Source organism: Notechis scutatus, chromosome 2 (genome assembly GCF_049901735.1).
Source record: "Notechis scutatus isolate UNSWTSFEM ecotype Mainland chromosome 2, rNotScu1.2, whole genome shotgun sequence".
Taxonomy (NCBI): Eukaryota; Metazoa; Chordata; class Lepidosauria; order Squamata; family Elapidae; genus Notechis; species Notechis scutatus.
In genome coordinates this window covers 73,376,488-73,397,308 of record NC_142010.1, presented here as the reverse complement: position 1 = coordinate 73,397,308, position 20,821 = coordinate 73,376,488, and positions in this window count along the sequence as shown.

Sequence of the window (20,821 nt, the reverse complement as noted above, 5' to 3'; positions counted from 1 at the left end):
TGGAAAATATTATCTTAAATTCTTTCCCAGGATTGAATCATTCTCTTACTTTTCCGCAAGAGGACAAGGTCTGTTAGATTGGCCCACCCCAGACAACTGAATCCAAAGGGATTCCACAGAGAAGGTTTTATTTTTTTCTGATGATCCAATGGGAAGTTAATGGGCATGTGATGAGGGCTTTGGACTGGATTGCTTCTAGGTGGCTTCTCACACTGCTTTAACCCTGGGGTGCTCTTTGGTTTTCCAAGAAGCTTTTTCATATTAGAAGAAATATCGAGACAAAGAAATAAACAGAAACAGAATCTGCCTGAACACAAGTGAGAGCCTGTATTATGGATTACATTGGAGCAATAAGTTTCTTGTTATTTCTCTGCTGTTATCATAAACACTGGGGCAGGCCAGATGCCCGAGAATTAGTCTTACAGGCTTAGCTGGTATAAGTTGATAATTCTAGAAGATTTGGAGTGGGTCCTTGGAAATGTGAACTGGGAGACCTTTTTATTAGATCCATGCACTTCTCCTGGCTTTGAGCTGTTTGGAAGATGACATAATCATACAATGAGGTGGAGAGGTGGAGATAGTTCTTCCAACCTTGAAGAAGACAGCCTTCTCCTTAAGAACTCATTGCTGGACCCCACAGTCCCTTGTTAGAGAAGAATTCAGAAAAGATGGTCAGGCAGCAGTTCCAGAAGGTCCTGGAGGAAATGGATTATTTACATCCTTTCAATTAAATTTCAAAGTGGGGCATAGTTCATAGCTGGAACAAGGGTGATGTTACAGGTTGATTTCTCAGAGGTATTTAATACTATCAATCATAGTGTCTTTCTAGGAGTGGAAGGCACCAGATTTTAGTGATTCTCCTTTTTTGAATGGATGGTTCCAGTTGGTGTTGGCAGTGGGGAACAAACTGAGCTCAAAGCGCTTGTGGTTGAATTTGGAACTTGACTGTCTCACCCCTTCTGTTTCACCAATAGGAGAGGCACCCATCAATTCAGAGTCAGAATCAGATATCATGAATATCCTGATGAAACCAAACAGTACTTCTTGTCTCTAGGCCAGGACTGTCAAACTCCCTGGTCACGCCCACACCCAGTTTAGTGAAGGGGGAAAAGTCCTGATACGTCACGTGACGACGACATGATGCTGTGAGTTTGACATCCCTGCTCTAGGTTTAGGCTATCCAATTGATGCTGCTGAAATCTTGTCTGAGACTCTGGAGGCTATGATGGTCTTGGTCAAAATCAACTTGCAGTCAACTTTAACAAGATGGAATGGCTATTGGTATTGGCAGCCCCTGATCTTGGAAATTTTCCATCTTTCTGAACTCAAGTTCCTGCTTAGAAAAGGAGTGCTGTTGTAGCTGGAAGGATCTTTGCACAATTTTATCTGGTTTACCAACTGGACCTGTTCCTGGATTGAGAGGCTCTTACAGTAGGTGTTCAGTCATTTCAAAGTTACCTTTCATTTGGGCTGCAGCAATTTGCTATATACAGGAGTGTCTTTGAAAACCACTAAAAAACTGAAGTGATTGGCATACCATTATATGGCCACCTAATGCTACTTTTCTATGAGCTGCACTGGTTGGCAATATTTTTAAAATAAAAACTTTTATGGAATTAAATAAATGACCACATTAAAACTTTTATGGAATTAAATAAATGACTACATTAAGAAAAAAAGAGTGAGAAAAAATAGTGAGAGGAAAATAACACCTCAGTAAATAAACAAAGCATCTATAATTGTCACCAAATTTAAAATCCATTATTTCATTGACTAAATAATTAATTGCATCTATGTTATCAGACTCATTACATCATCTTGAGAAAAATTGTAAATCACTGCAGAACTCTAAACATGAATTTTTACAGGTATGTTGATTTCACCAAGGAGAAAAAGATAGAAGAAAAATCAAAGATTAAAACAAACAATAAGAAACAATATGAAGTTCTAAATTCTATCCCATTATTTCCAGCTGATGATTATATCAGATTATTATAAACATTAAAATTGCTTCTGGTTGTTATTTTTACGTCAGTTATTTCAATTTCCAAAGTCTTTATGGGGTCGTGCAACCCTTTAAATTTAAATGCTGTCCTTGATAACAATTGAATAATAAACTAAAAGTCACCACCGGACTCATGAATCATCGGTTGAACAGAGTTGGGGGATAGTATTCTCTTTAAAATGAGTCAAGTAGAAAAATATATTTATGTGTTGTTTACATTGAAGTGATATTATCAGTGGTAATACTTTTAGCCCCAAAGGAATAATCTGTTTTCCTCAAATAAATATCTGTTGTTTTTTTTCTGTGAAAGACCATCTTGGGTCCTGTCTCCCCTTGGTCTTTAGCATGGCACAATCACATCCCAATAACCAATCCTCCCTCTTGACTCTTTCACATGGTCCTCATCTGTTCCCAGTCTCTAGTCATCACTCCAGTTTAAAGGTGTATTTCCCCCCTTATATCGACCCTATTGCGTCTTAGCTTCAAAGTGTATGTAATGCTTTGCCATTTATCATCTTGGGAATGAGGTCCTTGATGAGATCACTGATGACAGAGGTGGAGTTGGGGGGCGTGTAATCTGGGCAAGTCTCTTCCCTCCTGATTACTTGTCAGCCTCCAGATTTCTCTCTGACTTTGCCTTCTCCACTTCCATTTTCTTTCCTGAGTTTCTTTCATATCCCCTAATTCCCTCTCACACCATTAAAACCAATAACTTCCCAGTCTTTCAATAAAGAAGACCGCTGTGATTTCATTTGGGGAATACTCCAGTCTTTGCAAATTTTGTAAGGGTCTGCAAATCCATTTAACAAGGGAGATGCATCCTTTAGTGTTTGTTTCACAATTGTGGAGCTTCTCACAAATTATTGAGGGAAAAAAATATTTTGCAGCTAAGCACACAGAAAAAGTCAGGCTGTGAGCGAACTCATTTCTTGTTTATTTTAAATACATGGTTGTGATTTTATGTAGACTGTGAATATTAAAATTATCAATTTTACAGAATTTGTACAGAATATAGAATCCAGAAACTTCATCTCTGCTGGCAGAATGCTTCTATCCTGCAGCTCTGGGATAATTTTTTATAAGAAATCATTAGAAGCCATCCAAGGATTTCATTCACAGGGCATTCAAACACAGTCTTTGTGTTCTTTCCACTACCCCCAGCTGTGGAAACTGTGGACATCACAGAAAATTGTAATACTTGGATGATTTCTCCAGTTTTCAGTCTGGGCAAAATGTCTCTCTTATTCCTTGTAAGAAAAAAGGGGCTGAGGGGAAGGGAGCGAGTTTGGTTCCTGTGGAATCTCATGCCGAGAAGGTGCTGGTTTTGGGTTGGTCTCCCCCTCCCTTAAAAAAAAAAAGTCCAAGCTGAAAGAAAAATCATTTGAAAAGATGACAGGCTTGATTTACACTGTCATTAACCAGAACTGAAACCCTACACAGGCGGCGTCTCCTGTGTAAACCACATTACCCACATGCTTAGCAGCTGATGTTTCTCTGATTCTGGCAGATAAAGGCCATGGTGGATCTGTTTCTTGGAGTAGGTCTTTGTTTTCTTCATGTAGGTTTTAAAGTTTGCTATCATGAGCTCCACGGCTATTATCAGGCTTACAGAATGTGAGCTATGAATCCAATCAGTCCTTGAATTTTGTACAGCATGATCACATTTATTTTACAGTTGGAAAAGACTGCAGTTAAACAGTATTCACATTCAATGTTTGGAAGGAATTGAAGTGAAATAAAATGTATCACACACATACACTGAGAACTTCTGAAAGATTTTGGACAATTATTGACAGGGTTTGTGTGATTGTCCTGATGGTACTGGTCCCATCCAATATGCAGTCTCTGTGTGTGCTTCTTTAGTACCTTATCATTAAAAACTCCTAGCGAACTAGTTGTTACACCAGCAGCATCCCACCACTGTGTCAATATTTCATTAAATGACTCCTAATTTATTTCAATCATTTGAGGTAGCTTTCAAACTTCATATTTTACAGTATGATGCAATCAACTATATGAACATAGGAAAATAAAAGCAAACAACACTAAGATTTCTAATCTAAATGTCAAGCCAAAGGACAACTCTATATCCATGACCAAACATTAAGACATCTATAAGATTGTTTTGTCTTTTTTTATTGAAAACAATTTAAATGGGTATGTGTTTTTGATTTGCTTGAAAGAAACAATGCACCAGAAGCTGGGTTGTCATACTATACTGTGCTGAATCATAGAGCTGGAAGGAACCTAAGAAGTCAAAAAGTCCAACACTTTGTACACTGCAGATTGACCAGGGCTGTCAAACTCTTGGCCTGAGGGTCGGATGTGTCACGCACTGGTTATGCCCATGACCAGTTTAGCAAAGGGGGGGAAGTCCCGATACATCACATGACACCGCTTTGAGACATGAGTTTGACACCCCTGCACTACACCAACCCCAATAATTGACTGTTCAACCTCCATTTGACAACTTCTGGTGAAAAAGAAGAAACCATTTCATGCAGTAATTTATTTCACTGACAACTCTTAATATTAAGAAATTCTTCCTAGCAAACTATAATAACTGGACTCATACAATACACTAAGCCAAACTCAAATAATCTACATTGTGGCTTAGAAGGATATGTGAATGATGTCTCACCATTCGTTTCTTTTTGTGAGAGGAGCTTAACAGAATAACAGAGTTGGAAGGGACCTTGGAGGTCTTCTAGCCCAACCCCTTGCTCAGACAGAAAACCCTATATCATTTCAGACAAATGGTTGTCCAATCTCTTCTTAAAAAGCTTGGGGAAATTGATTTTTGTAATGCTTACTTATGAAAGTTATTCATATTTATTCTGTAATAAACAAGAGAAAACATTTTAGTATTTTGCTTAAAAAAAAAACCTTGTAATTTTTAATCATATGGAATCAAAGAAATCAGCATAAAAAGGTAAAATGAATTCCTTTTCTTTAACTGCATCACATTTAGATTCCTGAAAGAAGCTATGTATTTTGAACTTCATAAATTTCTGTTGTAAAAGCAATATAAATTACCACATGTTTTATTTAAATATCAGATCCCTAGACTTTCAGTAAGTAATTTATGCATTTGGTGTTCCTGAATCACTTCATTGGTTCAGTTGGAAAAGTTACTGTCTGAAAGAAGAAGAGAAGCAGGAAATAACTGATATTTTGGGAACTTGACTATCTTTTCAAAAAGAGCCATAAAGTTTTTTTCTTCCTAAGATTGTTTTCCCCATTTAGTGAAATGGCACTGTCAGCTATTCTATCACTGATCTCATTTCAAGCCAATTCGTATGTTCAGCAACCAGCATTCCTCACTGTATGGAGATTAATCCAAAATGCAGTTTTTTATGACCCTATTTCATGAATATTTGTCTTTTTCCCCCTGTTGAATCTCTATCTTGACTTGCTTTGCAGTGAGAATTAGAAGCATCTTAAGGTAAGTCCCAATTCTCATGAATCTGCCACCCATTTTGTTTCTCATCAAGTAGACTTCCAGATTACAGTGGTATCTTCATGTAGATATGATCTGTCTCCTGTCTAGGTATTCTCTTCCTGTCTTCATTTATGGAGTGAAATCTGCCCGAAGGTTCCCCCATTGGAGAATGGCTCAGGAATGATTCCTAATCGTTTCTTTTTTGCTTAAGAGTGAGGTGATGATAAGAAAAGATACTGAAGGCCAATTTAAAACAAAAATAAAACCACCAGCAATCCTTCCACAGCCTCTTTGTGAAAAGTGGGGCAGAAGACAGTTTGGATTCATATTAGGAGTACTTTGACTTAAGCCCAGCTCAACCTACTCTTGGATTTGATGTTAAATTCTATTGTTTATACTTTCAATCAGATTTACCTATTTTATAGTATAAAAATGGGTAGAAACTGTCATTCAGGACACCTTATAGAATTGAACAAAGGCATTAAAAATGCTTCATTTCCTTGGGACATCTTTGTTCTGCCTGGGGTTATTTCTGGTCTGGGTAAGGTAACCAGATGTCTGGCAAAAGGAGGATATATCCTCTATTTTCTCCTCTTATCCTCCACCCATCACACATAGCCTTAAAATAATATTGTCCAGCTTCCTGAGTATTTTTTTAAAAATTGGCTTGTTTTCACAACAGAAGTCATTCAAATTTTTGTGTATTGTGCCCTTGTAAATTGTCTGGTTCTTAGTTTTACTCATCCGTCAACAGACTTGACAGCCAAGATTTACATTATTTAATTTATTTCCTGGTTCCAGCAATCATCTTCTATCCGGCCCCTTTAAGATCTATGATCACTGAACTCTGCTCACATAACTCGCCATACATTTCTATGGTGAAATCTGGAAAACAGATTGTTATTGATTCTATATTATTGCTAATTCATGAAAATAAATATTTGTTGGAAAAATGTTCAAATTGCAAAACTAGCCTCCTGATGCTGGAAAAAAATAATTTCCTATACCTATAGGTTTATGTGCATTTTTTTTTTTTGCAGTTTTTGCTGCAATTTTTCTCACAGATGCCAAGAAGTTAAATAGATAGTGTATCTTTTCTCACATTTGTCCTCCCTTTCAATTGTCTGTGTTCTTCTTTGCATGTTCAGTTATGTGATAGGTTTGGTCTATGAGGCTTTATGAATCTTTTGTAGATCTTTAAAAATGCTCAGAAAGTTTTGCTGAAAGTATATGTGTTTATGTGCATTTTATCTCCTGCTGCAGACTGGGTCTGTGCCCTTGTCTCATAAACCAAAATTCCCTATGGTTATTTTTTTAATCTTTTCTTTCCCATTTATCCCCGCTTTTCCATTTTGTCTCTCCAGAAGACAGTGTTTTCTAGTCTCTCATTCCCAAGATTCAGTTTGCATAACTCTCACTGTTACGAACTAAACAAACTCATTTGACAATAAGTATGCTAGCTTGCTTCAGCAGCAGGCTTGTAATCCTGCACTTCGGATTGGCCCACGGATAAGCGAATCGTGATTGGCCGATTCTGGCTGATCTGATTGGCTGACAACGGGCCGTCTCTGATTGGACGCTTTTTAGAGCGGTTAGTTCGATTTCATTGGTTGTTGTGACAGCAGCCAGCTCTATAAAAGAGCTGCTGCTGCCATCATTGTTGCTCTGTTCTGAAGTCACTATTAAAGAGTTGAATTGAGTCACTATCGATGCCTCGTCTCTGTTCTTGCGCCCACTCCTCCAGATCTAACACTGGCGACGAGGATGGGATGCGGAGACGATAGAGCTGACTGAGCACTCGCTGAGTACCGAACAGAGCACGTGGCTAAGAGAGCGCCAACAACGGCAAGATGGCCAGCGGCGCCATACCACCCGCTCCATTTGACCCGGCTAATGAAGACTGGGACTCGTATATAGACAGGTTCCAGATGTTCCTGGAGACCAACAACCTGAAAGACGCTGCGCCTGGCAAGAAACGAGCGATCTTCCTGACCCATTGTGGGCATGCCATTTTTAAAATGGCTAAGGCACTTGCTAAACCAGCAGAAGTTAAGACAATGGATTGGGATACCCTCGCACCGATCCTCCGAGCCCATTATGCACCCGCAGTACCAACGCTTATCCGAAGGCACGAATTTTACCAGAGGGACCAACGGAAAAATGAGAGCGTTGGGGACTTCATCGCGGACCTCTGGAACCTGGGAGGCCTCTGTGGTTTCACAAACCTCGAGGAAGCCATGAGAGACCGCATAGTTCTGGGATTAGATGACCACACTGCGCAGAGCAAAATCATGGCTAAAGGGGACATCGACCTCGCAGATGTCATCGCCAACACTACTGCAGCAGAAGCAACCAGGAAGTCGGCCGCTCGAATGCGCTGCACCAACGCACCGCTCTACCAACTCACCAGTGATATTACGCCTTTTTCCGAGAGGCACTCAACAACAGCTCACCATGAAGACCTCGAATCCTCGTCTGATAGTGAGGAAGAAGAGGTCAACCGACTCAGGTCAGAGCGCGACCAGCGAGACCAGAAGAGCCAGAAACCTGCACGTCAATGCGCCGGTTGCGGGGCCAATCACCCGCGATCGGACTGCAAATTCCTCGACGCACTCTGCCGTTCCTGTGGAAAGAGGGGCCACATCGCAAAGGTTTGCAGAAGCAAGCGAGCGTCAAGCCCAATCCGAAGAACAACGGGCAGCCCACCTGTAAATCGGGACCGTCTGAATCACCAATGGAACCACTATCACTACAGAAATTGAGCGCCTGCTGCGTCAGCTAGGCAAGAAGAGGCGCATCAAACCATTATCATTGGTCACGCATCATCCTTGGATGAAAGAAAGATCCGAGTGAAGGTCGCCATTGAGAATCGTCCATGCGTAATGGAAGTAGACTCGGGATCATCCCTATCGATGGTCTCATGGAAAACCTTCAAACAGCTGATTCCTGACATCCGTCGCCAGGATCTCAGCACCCAAAAAATCATATTAAGGGACTACCAGGGGAACAGGATTCCCGTTGCTGGTTCCCGCAACGTCCAGGTGTCCTTCAAGGACCACACCGCTACTCTGCCTATTACCATCATCGATCGAGACCGACCCAGCTTGTTGGGGTTACAGTGGTTCGCTCCACTGGGAATTGAACTAGCTGGCATTCACCAGACCGGGAACAGCAACTGGGAAGCAGCCCTCGTCCAGGAGTTCCAGGACGTGTTCACCGAGAAGCTAGGCAAGTACAAGGGATCCCCCATATCGTTTAGCCTCAACCCCGATGTCACGCCCATCCGCCTTAAGCCTCGTCGAGTGCCCTTCGCACTCAAGCCAAAGATTGACGAACAATTGGACAAATTAATAGCTCAGGGGGTGTTAGAACCGATCGATCACGCCCGTTGGGAAACCCCGATTGTAACTCCCATAAAACCTGATGGATCAATAAGAATTTGTGGGGATTACCGGGCCACCCTAAATCACGCACTTCAGCAGAGCGCTTACCGGTACCTGTGGTCCAACATCTTCTTCACTCCCTGGGTGGCGGAAAAATATTTGCAAAATTGGACCTCGCCCAGGCATACCAGCAACTACCCGTAGATGCACAAACTGCTGAGGCCCAGACTATAGTCACACACAGAGGTGCGTTTAAATGTAATAGACTCCAGTTCGGAGTGAGTGTAGCACCAGGCATTTTCCAAAGCCTAATGGAGAGACTGCTACAAGGCATAAAAGGAGTCATGCCTTATTTCGATGACGTATTGATAGCTGCCCCCACTAAAGATGTATTAGAGAGACGACTCAGAACGGTCCTTCAGAAATTCAAAAACGCCGGTTTAAAAGTAAAAAAAGACAAGTGTCAACTTTGTACTGAGAGGGTTGAATTCCTGGGGTACCTTCTTGACAAAAAGGGAATCCATCCCACTAAGAAAAAAGTAACGGCGATAAAAAACACCCCAAGACCCAGGAATAAAACAGATCTCCAAGCCTTCCTAGGACTCATTAACTTTTACAACCTCTTCTTGCCCCAAAAGGCTACTGTAGCTGAGCCCCTACATAGACTACTCGACAAGAAGGCTTCCTGGGTCTGGGGACACCGGTAAGAATGAGCCTTCCAGCAAGTAAAAGATCTCTTAACCTCAGATGCTGTATTAATGCAGTATAACGAGACTTTGCCTTTAACGGTCACCTGCGATGCTTCACCGTTTGGGGTAGGAGCCATCTTAAGTCATGTCCTACCAAACGGAAATGAAGCACCTATTGCCTTCTTTTCACGAACTTTATCAAAGACTGAAAGAAACTACAGCCAACTCGATAAAGAGGCTCTTGCTATTGTATCCGCTATTAAACGCTTTCATGAATATGTATATGGCAGACCGTTTACCATAATAACCGATCACAAGCCATTGCTGGGCATTTTAGCGGGAGACACATATTATCACCAAGAATGACCCGTTGGTCAGAGTTTCTAGCCGCATACGATTATCAACTGCAACACCGCCCGGGGAAAGCCATTCCCCACGCTGACGCCTTAAGTCGTTCTCCGCTACCGGAAGCCATAGATGATCCGGCTCCAACTTTAACTGCACTCCAAATCGAAACTCTCCCTGCGCCACCCCTGACTGCGCGAGACATCGCCGCGGAAACAAAAAAGGATCCTGTATTCGCTTGAGTCCTCAGCTCCGTGGAACGAGGTTGGCCTGACACCGAACCCAACGACACCTTCGCGCCGTTCAAACACCGACAGACAGAACTGTTTTCCCAGAAGGGCTGCATCTTGTGGGGAGACAGAGTCGTCATTCCCGAAAAATTACAACATACAGTTCTAAAACTGTTGCACGATGGTCATCCAGGCATCGTGCGAATGAAGGCATTGGCAAGAAGTTACGCGTGGTGGCCAGGTATCGATAAACAGATAGAAGCCTGGGTGGCCACATGCAACAAGTGCCAGGAAATCCGCGCTGCCCCACCGAAGGCACCTCCAACTGAATGGGACGCACCTCATGGTCCCTGGTCCCCCATCCACATTGACTTTGCGGGACCCACCAAGGGACACACTTTTCTCATAACTGTGGATGCCTATTCCAACTGGCTCGAAGTCCACAAAATGAAGAGCACCACCACAGACGCCGTCATAAAAAAATTAAATAGACTATTCGCTACGCACGGATTGCCTGACGTTTTAGTCTCGGATAACGGTCCCCAATTCACTGCCCTAGCATTTGAACAGTACCTAGCCGACCGGGGCATCCGCCATGCCTTAACTTTGCCAGCTCACCTGCGGCCAATGGCAGGGCTGAGCGCATGGTCCAATTCATAAAAAAGACCTTGCACAAGATGGAACATGGAGACATTGATGACAAAATAACCAGAATGCTTCTCCTCCAACACATCACCCTGCACAGCATCACAAACAGAACCCCGGCCGAACTTCTGATGGGCCGGAAACTTCGCTCACACCTCGATCGCCTGCACCCAACCTACATGCCAGAAAAACCTTGCGGTTCCAGCAGCAAGTGTCGTGCGTTCAAGGTAGGCGACTTAGTCTTTGCGAAAAACTTCTCGGGTGATCCATTGTGGGTCCCCGCTACTATAACTCAAATTATGGGCCCCAGATCTTACCGCCTACAAACTAGCGATGGGAAATTATGGAAGCGCCATATAGACCAACTTCGTTCCCGATTGGCACCTAACCCTATCTCAACCCCTGAATCTCAAACTGGGGGGGGGAAGGGAAATCGAGGGGGCCGAAATAGAATTAGCAGACGACCCACTAACTGACGCCCAGCAGTCTGCACAACCAACCATGGGATACTCACCTTCCGGAGGAGGACCGAGCCGGGTGATTGTTTCGCCACAAAGCAGCCCGGCCATAGAAGCAAGTCCAGGGAACCCGGATGACAAAGAGGACAGCCCTGAGTCCCTGAGCGAAACAGTGGAACCGTTTTCGCCACCCGGTTCTACAAACAGCCCACTGGAGTCCGCGCCAGAGCAGAGACCGGTGGAACAGCGAAAATCGAATAGACAGGTGAAACGGCCTGCCTACTTACGAGAATACGTCATCCCACCCCTAAGACGGAACCTAGGGGGAAGGGGTGTTACGAACTAAACAAACTCATTTGACAATAACTATGCTAGCTTGCTTCAGCAGCAGGCTTGTAATCCTGCACTTCGGATTGGCCCGCGGATAAGCGAATCATGATTGGCCGATTCTGGCTGATCTGATTGGCTGACAACGGGCCGTCTCTGATTGGAAGCTTTTTAGAGCAGTTAGTTCGATTTCATTGGTTGTTGTGACAGCAGCCAGCTCTATAAAAGAGCTGCTGCTGCCATAATTGTTGCTCTGTTCTGAAGTCACTATTAAAGAGTTGAACTGAGTCACTATCGATGCCTCGTCTCCGTTCTTGCGCCCACTCCTCCAGATCTAACACTCACCATCCTGGATCATCGAGCATAGTGTTTGGATATGATGGGAATTGTCCAGGGACATCAGAGAACCAAATATGAGCTGAGATGAAGATTGGTTCAATAGCAATAGCACTTAGACTTATATACCGCTTTATAGTGCTTTACAGCCCTCTCTAAACAGTTTACAGAGTCAGCATATTGCCCCCAACAATCTGGGTCCTCATTTTACCCCCTCAGAAGGATGGAAGGCTGAGTCAACCTTGAGCCTGGTGAGACTTGAATTGCAGGCAGCCAATAATCAGCAGAAGTAGCCTGCAGTACAGCACTCTAACCACTCTAACCACTGAGCCACCGTGAGTGTCTTAGCTGGTTGGGATTAACACCTGGGGCTCCTCAGGGTCTAACTGCTATACCATATTGTCTTTTTCTTACTGGCCAGAATCCTTTTCTTCCTCATTTGGAAATTCAGAAAGGCTACTGACTTACTAGACCAAGGACATAACCTCATAAACAATGGGTTTTGTGATTCCAGAAATGTTCGCTCTAAGGACAGCAATGCTGAGACTTGCCATGGATACAATTCCTATTTACAAGCTATTAAAACAAAGTCTGGCATTTTCTAGACTGAGAAGTAAGGAGCAATAAACATAATGTCACAGGAAAATAAGTTACGTTGGTTCCAAAAGTGTGGAATCTGAGCTGAGTACCTTGTCTGCTCCTGGTACGAATGTAATGGATTGTGTTAGTAAAGTGAGCTTATTATAGTCCATAGTTGTAACATGCCTTTTTGGTGACTAGAAAGAAAAGAAATATCTTCAGGGCAATTAAGGCAATCCAGGTACAGTGTTCTTATTCTTATCAGAGCTAAACCACGTAATCCCATAAGAGGTCATATCCAGTTGAATCAAAGGAGCATAAAGCTCTGTGGATAAATCTTACACACACTCTTCTGACTGCAACCTTTTTATACCAGTGTTTTTCAAACTCAGCAAATGTTAAATAGTTGGACTTCAACTCCCAGAATCCCCCAGGCAGCATGCTGGATGGGGGATTCTGGAAGTTGAAATTCAAACACCTTAGTTACCAAGTTTGAAAAACACTGCTTTATGCAGTTCGGTCTGCTTCTCCCCCATTTTGTCTGTAAGCAGTGTTATTGTTCAGAAGTGCAGACATAACAGTGACAAAACACTGCCACCTATTAAATATCACTCTATATGTGCCATGTTTTCATAAATACATATTTTCTTGGATTATGATGACTAAATTCCAACTAGCATCAATGATAACTAATGCACTGATGATGCTACCTAAGTAGTTTGGGTAATGAAACATCTGCCAGAAAACAACCAAGCTCAGAGAACACCAAGGACCCCTCATTTCAACCCTGAGCAATAAATATTCTCCTCTGTTGGTCAGTTCAAACTTCCTGCAAAAGGAAAGTAAATACATCAGAGAAGTTACTCACAGGTTTTTCACCCCAAAAGGCTAATTCTTGAAATGCAAAGAGTAGTTGATTGGGAGCAGTGAAAGCTTTAAACATTCCCTCACTGTACCTTTTTCTCCCAGTATACATCTGAGTTACAGATATAGCTCAACAGGTGCAGGGAAAACCAGCCACTAAAGTTTCATCACGAACTACAGTATGTGGGGCCAGCCCTAGGATGCCAGTTCAGTACTCTGTTAGTGGGTAGTTACTGCTCCAAGTGGAAACTAGCCTCTCATTTTAGGATTTCCTGGTTGATCAATAGACTCATTAAAGGTAATAGGCCTACCTGAGGCTTTCAAAGAAGTTGCTTTGTTTTCTACCCATTGGTAAGGACTGAAATCTCCCAAATGAAATATAAATATCAATGTACAAATTGCACATTCAGTGGTAGTAAGTGCCATGCCCCCATTAAATCCTAATGTGTGATTTTGTCGGCCAATGCCATGGGTCCAGGACTGGATTTTGTCACAGCTCATGAAAGGAATTATTTACTCCTATGAGTCAGAGCGTTTCAGGACAACCTCCTGGGTTCAATCACATCAAACAATTTCTTGATGGACTTGAAAGCTGATCCATCCATAGAAATGAAGGATAGCCGTCCCAAATGTAATTCCTTCCAGTTTCTCCAAGGGGAATACATTTTTAAATGTTGTTTTATTTATCCAAAACTTTAAAGCAATGCTTTGCAGGGTATGAAAGCAGTGGGGCTGAGATTTCTACAGTGTATGACAATTGTCAGGGGAGCAATTGGTTTTTTTCTGACACCTCCCAGTATATTTTTCCTGGTCAAAGGCGACCTGAAATCTGGTTTGGAAATTCAAGCCTGTGGTAATGACTTTTGAATGGTTAGAATCAGGACTGGACTTCAAGATAGATGTATCACAATCAGAAAAATTATAAGAGAGTGAAAGAAAGAAAAGGCTGACTTTTCTATTTTCCTTTTAAAATGTAATCCATTTTTTTTCTTATTGGTCCTGGATTTGCATTTTTCATGTTGTTTCTTGAGCATTGGTGGCTTGTCTAGCTTCATCTCTACTCTTGACCACTGTAATCTGTATTTGGATATGGCACTAGAGTGTCCTCTAAAGTAGGGGTCTCCAACCTTGGCAACTTTAAGCCTGGGGGACTTCAAGTCCCAGAATTCCCCAGCCAGCTCTGGGAGTTGAAGTTCTCCAGGCTAAAAGTTGCCAAGGCTGGAGACCCCTGCTCTAAAGCATCTGATAAATTGATCCCATATGAAGATCTGAATTGATGGAATTCAACTTATATTTGCCCAAAGAGATTTCTCCATGCAATCCCATTTGTACAAAGGCGGAATTGGTGAAAATCATACATCTTTCTAATTCCACCAAGGCAGTGGTGGGATTCAATTTTTTTTACTACTGGTTCTGTGGGCATGGCTTGGTGGGCGTGGCAGGGGAAGAATACTGTAAAATCTCCAGTCAGAGGTGGTATTTGCCGGTTCTCCGAACTACTCAAAATTTCCGCTACTGGTTCTCCAGAACTGGTCAGAACCTGCTGAATACCACCTCTGCACCAAGGGTCATAAGGAAAGTAGGTTTAGCTCTTTGATTAGTTCTGCTTTGCTGCCTAGATTCAGTATCTAATGTCTGGAGTATTATCCTTGATTGGGTTAAGCAATAGTTCATTTTTCCAAATTGGTATCTCCCACTTTCCACCTACTCTCACCCCTCCCAAACCTGTAACATTCCCAACATGTGCTGAAAAATGGGGAATAGAGAACAAGGAGGGCTTGCCTATGAACATTTAAGCAGAACTCCCTTATGTTCTCTCTTCTTTAAAGAAAATGAAGAACTAATTCAGCTAGACTGACAATGCTGATTTTATTTGGAATTCTCTGTGGGTGATTTTATTTTCTTTCCTGGGGGTGTCTGGAGTTTAAATTTTGACTGGTGATTCTCTTTTATTGAGAACCTTAGGGAAAAAAAATGGGTTTTGCCAATAAGATTTTAAATGAACTCTCCTTCCATTTTGTAATATCTGTCCTCACAGCTTCTGAGATTCAGGTCCTGCAATGAAAAACTTAGTATGTGATTTTATAATAGGTCCCCTTTGATAGACAAACTGAAGCAGGGGAGAAGTTGATAGATGGTCCACATTTCTCCTTCTCTTTAACAGGGAACAAGCCAGTGTGAAAAGTTCCAAGTTACCAGTTATTTTCTTTTTCTTTTCTTGCTGTGGGATCTGCAGTAGCCCAAGTGGGCAATTATTTTCTGTTTTCTTAGTGTTTTAAGTCAGAATAAATAAAAACAATTATGGAACAGAATGCTTCTGAATATAAACTATGGTGTTATAGAAATGCTTCTAACTGTGGGATTCCCAGTTATCAAACTGCCCTAGGCTAACTATGGTGGCTCAGGATCCTAAGGAGAGATAGTCTCCTGAGTTGGTATCAATCTACTTGCCCAGAAGTATTTGATGCCAACCTCTCTCCACCTTCAAACCAGTTAATCCTCAGAGCTGATTTTGACACAGTACTAAGGCAACTCATGTAGAAAGGAAGGCATCGTAATTAAGTGGAAAGAGAAGGGAACCTGACACACTTGTTTCCAAAGTCTCTTCAAGACCTTCCAACTCTTCTTCATCTGACTCCCCCAGATCCTTGATATCTTTGTTTGTTTAATAGCTAGCCTTTCATTTAGGAGGTCAAGATGTCATAACACTCTCTCCTATTTTTCCTCAGAACACCACTGTGGGATAGATTGAGCTGAGGGACCAAAGGCACCCACTGAACTTCTGTGTCTGAGAGTTTTCCCACTCCAAATTTTGCATGTTAATTCCTGGACCACAATGAAACTCATGTAAGAGAATAAGGAAGAGGAAAAAGAATGGTTAAGGCACGAAAGAAAGAAATGCAGATAGGAAGACAGCTACTTCATTGGTGTCAGAGACAAAAGAAAGGCCCATCGAAGCTTATTTCAGAGCCTCCAGGATAATACAGGCAGTCCTTGACTTATGACCACAATTGAGTCCCACAATTCTGTGGTTAAGTGATATGTTAGTTAAGTGAGTTTTCCTCCATTTTACGACCTTTCTTGCCACAGTTGTTAAGTGAATCTGGCTTCCTCATTCACTTTGCTTGTAAGAAGGTCACAAAAAGTAATCATAAGATCCCAGGACATTGTAACCGTCATAAATATGAACCAGTTGCCAAATGTCCAAATTTTGTTCATGTGACCATGGGGAAGTTGCAATGATTGTAAATGTGAAAAATAGTCATGTCACTTTTTTCAGTGCCACTGCAACTTTGAACAATCACTAAATGAACTGTTGTAACTGGAAAATTACCTGTAAGCGAGGAAGCAAAATCCCTGGATCCAATGAGTAAACAAAGGAGAGAAGCATGATAAAGACTAGAGATTCATCCTTATAGGATTGGACTGAGAGGAGGACTAGCTTTCCAGGGAGAACTTTGATCAACAGAGACTGTTGAAAGCTGACACAAGCCTTAGGAAACTAGCTAAAATTTAAACTCCCTCAGTGTTTCAGATACTAATGATAAGGAAATACAGGGCAAGGCTGAGGTATTTTCCACTATATTAAAGCAGCCTAAGTGAGAATGGTATTTCCAGAGATTTTTGCTAAGATAATTAAAGAAGAGTTGGTGGAACCACTCTAGCCAACAACATGTATTTTTCTCTTTCCAAGACATCCTGAAATGATTAGCCCTATCTTACTTTGATTTGCTGCTTGTAGTCTTCGTCTCCAAGAAAGTCATCCCCAAAGCCACAGGGGTGGAATATAAAGTAATGACAAATTTAAGAAGCGATAGATTGGGTATGTATTCTTTTATATACCTTATATACGTATGCTTATCATGCATATATCTGTTGCCTGTCTGATTTTAACTGTTTATGATTTTTCTAGTTTTGTATGCCTCCCAGAGTCTCAGAGTTGTGTGATTAATAAATGTAAACAATAATAATACCAATGTTTGTATTGGTATTATACACACAGACACAAAAGACACAGAGAGAAAGAGAAGAGAGGGAGGGCGAGAGAGAGAAAGATAGAGATAGAGATAGCAAAAGATATAGGCTTTTACAGCTGTTTAAATAAAGTATGACAAATTACATCTGAAAATAACTAGTTCATAAGTTGCAAGTAATATCTATTATATGTAAACATTACATATATGCAATAATGACATAACCAGGCATATTTCAGAGGAGTATTGAAAAAGCCTTTATAATAGCTGGAGTCTGTTACTATACTTGCAGGATAACAGTATTTATCAATACATATATCCTTATTTAATTCTTTGTGTTAATAACAGAAGTTTTAAAAATGTGGCATGGAATAACAGCAGCCTTCCTGTGCCATACAAATAACCTCTTTCAGGTTGGTATAGGGATTCCTCAAAAACTCCTATCTCAGAGTCATGATGCAGAATTGATGTCATATAAATGATTTGCATTGGATTAAAGGATGTGAAATATCATGTACTACCCTGTTTCTCCAACAATACGGCCTCCCCCAATAGGAAGTCCCAGCATGTTTTATAGGCATGAAATGAAATTAAGCCCCTCCCCCAAATTAAGGCCTATATTAAAACATGCAAAATGGGGGAATGGTGGGGGCTTGCCGTTAGGAAGTACTTTTGTTGCACACCGGATATGGTGCTGCCTGCGTTGACTCCGATACGAAGTGCCCCACCAACGCCGAGGTCAACATCCAAGCCGTCGCCACCCGCCCGAAGATGCAAGGGGGAAATTAAGTCACCCCGAAAAGACGGCCTAGCCATTTTTGGCTCAAAAAAATAAGACCCGGCCTTATTATATGAGAAACACGGTAGTGCCACCGAAGATAGTCATGACAGCAAATCTTAAAAATATTACTTTAATTCTGTTAAATAGGATGCTTCAACTCATTAATTCCCCAAACATGTAGATAATAAAAAACCCACCATTTTCTCAGCTTCCCTTCTGCTGCAATAATTTTTTATCTTGAGGATAATAAAAAACTTTCCATCACTCTATGACCTAACCTGATACTTAAGAGAATATTATTTTGCAGGAAAGAGAGAGCATGTGTAAAGTCATTTTATTATCATGACAGTCTTCTTTTATGGTGTTTAAAAGAGTGAGCCAGTTTGGTTGTCATGGTTAAGGTGCCAGGGTAAGAAAACAGGAGACTCTGAGTTCAAGTCTCACCTTACCTATGAAAGCTGGGTGACCTTGAGTCAGTCCCTCTCTCTCAACCCAACCTGCCCGACAGGGTTGTTGTTATAGGGAGAAAATAAGAGGAGGAAGGTGTGTTGGATATGTCTTGAGTTATTTATAAAAATGGGATAGAAATAAATAAGTCTCTGAGGGGGAATGATAGGCTACACCCAAAGCTCTGCTCAATAGCTCCAAACCACTGTTTTTCAAACTGGGCAACTTTAAGATATGTGGACTTCAATTCCCAGAATCCAGTCTGGCATGGGAATTTTGGGTGTTAAGGCCCACACAGTTGCCAGATGTGAAAAACACTGCCCTAAACCATGCTGCCAACAGCTGAAGGCTGGGAAAGAGAGAGATAAATGCATCTTTCAGTCTCTAGACATGGAGCCCATATAAGGAACAAAAACAGAAATAAGGGGTATTTGAGTTTCTGAGCTGACAAGTGGAATAAGGCAGAAGTCCCACTGACGAAAATTCCACAAACTCAGACAAGTACAACTCTAATGAGGGTCTTGAAGGATATGGAGCCCATCTCTCGTGCTGTTCAAGGACTTTAAAAATCAGAACTGTGGTTATGTAGCTAGTAAAAGATATATAAACATATCGCTCTGATGAGAAGGAGATAAGAAGAACAGAAAATAGATCAGATCAAAGGCCCATCTCTTCCCATTTCCTGTTTCTGAGAACTGCTCGTCTGGGTAGTGGTACGTTGGACCATACTTTTATAAGTGATTGAGTATACTCAGTGTAAAACCTGCATTTTAGATGGAAATTGGATACTTTCTCAACAGCAGTACTTCTTTGCAGACCCTTTTCCAGTTTAAAATCTTTTTAAAACAAAAAAACAAAAACAAAACCTGAATTATCTTGTTTTGGGGGAACTTTTTTTGCTTGTTTTATTCATATACAACTCCAGAGCATTTCATTTCTCTGGGTGTTATCCAATGACCTGTGCATGGAATTGGTGGAAGAGACAGCCTGCATTACTTTGTTTATAAGAGCATATTTCCGGTGATTGATATTGGAGCTACGGAAGTATGTTTGCAAGTGAGACTTTAAAACATGAATCAAACTATGTTTAGAATATGTACACTTCTCTGTCAAACATTTCTTTCAGGCTGGAGTCTGCCGTTAGCCTATTTCTCCATAGGTATAAAGGATTGCATGCTGGAATTGGGTGGATTTGGATAAAATCTACTATTTTATCCAATTATAATTTCTTCTAGTTGATGATCTTCATGGAATCCTCGGAAGAATGCCTTGTGTAAAATGCATGCAGATGTATTATTGTATCCTATGACTATTATTAATTATTCTTGACTTTTGACGAAAGTATCTTTTCTTTTATGTACACTGAAAGCATTTGCACCAAGACAAATTCTTTGTGTGTCCAATCACACTTGGCCAATAAAGAATTCTATTCTATTCTATTCTATTCTATTCTATTCTATTCTATTCTATTCTATTCTATTCTATTCTATTCTATTCTATTCTATGTATACTTTCTTCCTCCTACATTGAAGACTGCTACTTCTTTGACATTGACTTTGACAAAAGTGACACATGGCTCCAGCTCCAAGATGCATCCTTAAATTTTGGAAAGTAACAATAATACTCTATATGAGTTTAGCAGAAGGTCAGTGTCCATTTTTAAACATTACTTTTTAAGGATGAGATTCTATGCAAAACCAACTTAATAGTAAATGCCATTCATTTCCGTAGGCTAACCAAATAAGTACAGTATATATAAGATTTGCCTGCAAAGCATCTATCTTTTGGGGGGGAATCCACTTCTTACTGGTTTACAATATAACAACTATAAATGAAATGTTTAGATGAAGTGGACAAATCTAACTCATAATACTTCTGTGTGAATATCCATTACCCTGAGAGGCTATGTGAGATCAGAACTGCAAAAGATTTTGTTCACAAAAAGTAGAACAGAATAGTATGAAGCTAATGATAGCAATTACAAATTCCATTATTGATGTTATGAATAACTAATAGGGAAATTTCCATCAGATTAAGATAGTTGCAGTCCATGTTGCTCTAAGAATCTTGGCTTGTCAAACCATGACAAATAGTGCATACATTTCTAGACTAGTGTTCCCTTTGAATTAACAAATAAAAATCTCTGATGAAATTCAATATTTTGTCAAGACTTTGGTTAAAAGAACTCCATGCTTGCTTCAGAATCTAATTTAAAATTGCCTCTTGATCCCTTAGTTTGTATAAGAACAAATTCACCATTGGCATTGATAAAATCATCAACTGTCAATTGCAAAAGGCAGTTTTACTTGGAACAGC